Source organism: Penaeus monodon, chromosome 43, assembly GCF_015228065.2.
Source record: "Penaeus monodon isolate SGIC_2016 chromosome 43, NSTDA_Pmon_1, whole genome shotgun sequence".
NCBI lineage: Eukaryota > Metazoa > Arthropoda > Malacostraca > Decapoda > Penaeidae > Penaeus > Penaeus monodon.
This window is the reverse complement of record NC_051428.1, coordinates 26,296,943-26,299,442: the sequence shown is the minus strand read 5'-3', so window position 1 is coordinate 26,299,442 and position 2,500 is coordinate 26,296,943. Positions and strand designations below refer to the sequence as shown.

General features: G+C 36.7%; 1 protein-coding gene across 1 annotated transcript in view; it reads right to left on the bottom strand.

Moving 5' to 3' along the window:
* LOC119568337 overlaps positions 1 to 2,500 on the bottom strand; it is an 80,479-nt gene that overhangs the window by 6,885 nt on the left and 71,094 nt on the right. The window lies entirely within an intron of this gene.

Sequence of the window (2,500 nt, the reverse complement as noted above, 5' to 3'; positions counted from 1 at the left end):
TCACAGCAACAAGCCATCGACAATAAATTATCAATTTTATATACCAATTTATTAATCAACTCATCATTGCCATTTAACTCCTAAGACCTACTACTTTAATTAATGGTTTGCTGTCATTTATTTATGAGTCAATTTAGTCATTAACTAACCTTTATCATTTATCAGTTTACTCTAAAGAACTATCACCGCAACAAATGCTTTGTTATCATTTATCTATCTATCAGTTTACTAATCAACTTATTTTTATATTCATCAATTCACTTCCCAGAAAAGACTTCGTTACCCCTAGTGGCATAATCACTCACAGTTTGAGAACCACTTCGCTTGGATATTTAAATCAGGCCAGGAGGATATGCAAATGAGCTGTTATGAAGAGAATAAACAATTACCAGGAAAAATTCCAATAAAAAAGGGAATAATATTGTGATCAGGGAACCAAAATTCATCTAATATAGAGAAGGGAGAGACGGAGCGAGAGAGAGAGAGAGAGAGAGAGAGAGAGAGAGAGAGAGAGAGAGAGAGAGAGAGAGAGAGAGAGAGAGAGGGAGAGAGAGAGAGAGAAGATAGAAGGGATAGGATAGATAGATAGATAGATAGAGAGAGAGAGAGAAGAGAGAGAGAGAGAGAGAGAGAGAGAGAGAGAGAGAGAGAGAGAGAAGTGTGAGGTAACAATATGACTTCCTGGTATTATTGATGACAGTGATATAATACATGTATATTTTATCTCTCTTTCTTTCATATCTTCTGTGCCCTTATTTTATTATTATTATTAATGCTATTACTGATAGCATTAACATTAATATTACAATTGTTGATATGATAACGATAATGATATCAATATCTTATTACATAATTATCATATTTCATATTATCATTATTATTTTTGTAATTATTATCATTTGTGTCTTTGTTGAGGTTATTATTATTACATCTTTATTATCGTTATAATTGATATTTTCATTATCATTAATCTTATTATTATTGCTATTATCATTGTTATTAATATTATCGTTATCATTGTTATTATTATCATCGTTATTATGGTTATGATGATGATTATCATTATCATTACTATTACTTTGATAATAATAACAATTATTTTATCTATATTATTATATCATTATCATTACTTTATTATGTGATTATTATATATATTATATTATTATTATATATATTATTATTTTTGTATTATATATTATATCATTATTATCATTATGATTATTATCATTATTTATTATTATTATTATTATTATTATTATTGATATTATTATTATTATCCTTATTGTGCTTATAATTATCGATATTCATCATTATCGTTAATATCAATATCTATTATTATAATTGTTGTAATATCATTATTATAATCACTATATAATATTCATGTTCATGATGATTATCATTATTGTTAATTTGTTTCTTTTCATTCTCATTTGTCAATCTGTTTTTCTGTTTCTCCCTTTTTCCATCTGTTCTTTAACCTCTAGTTTTGCTATCATTTTCTCTCACTATTTCATGTTAAAAATCTGATCTGTTCTTTTCATACGAATTCCGATAATATCTGCAATTTCATTCGATATTTTGCTTCAAGATTATGGTTTATTCATCATTGATGGATACTTACATACATACATGAACACACACACAACACTGTAATTCTACATTTATCTGATCTGTAGTCACACACACATTCACATACACACCACAATCACACACACCACAACTATGCAAGCACGCAACACACTGAACACACACACAACAACACACACGACGCACGCACACACACCACACGCAATCACCACACATTATCTGCTACTGTACGCACGCACACACACACACACACACACACACACAACCAAGCGCACACACACACACACAACGCACGCACCACACACACACACACACACACACACGCACGCACACACACACACACACGCACGCACCACGCACACACACACACACACACACCACGCACACACACGCACGCACACACACCGTGCTCAGCATCTTCCGTGGCATAGCTCTTCATCAAACTCTTTTACTCGCTCTTTACAACGCTAAAAACATCCCCAAGGTCAGGGTGATATCTGCGAGTGCCTTGAGGGAAGCTGGGGGAAGGAGAGAGGGTGGGGGGGGGCGGAGGGGGAAGGGGAAGGAGAAACATGGGGCAGGATGTAATGGGTAAGTGGGGGGGGGAGGGAAAGGGGGGTGGGGACAGGGGTAGGGGTTGGGTGGGGAGCAGAGAGAGCAAGTCACCTTCCGCTCGCCCGCATCCACGCCCATCCCCCCCCCCCCGCCCAGAAATCAAGAAGATAATAAGGAAGCAAGCACACTGACTACCGTACCACACGATATGTAAACAAACCTCATTGTGTAACTCCCTCCTCCTCCCCCTCCTCCTCCCCCTTCTCCTCTTCCCCCTCCTCCTCCTCCTCCTCCTCCTCCTCCTCCTCTTCCCCCTCCTCCTCCTCCTCTTCCCCCTCCTCCTCCTTCCCCTCCTCCT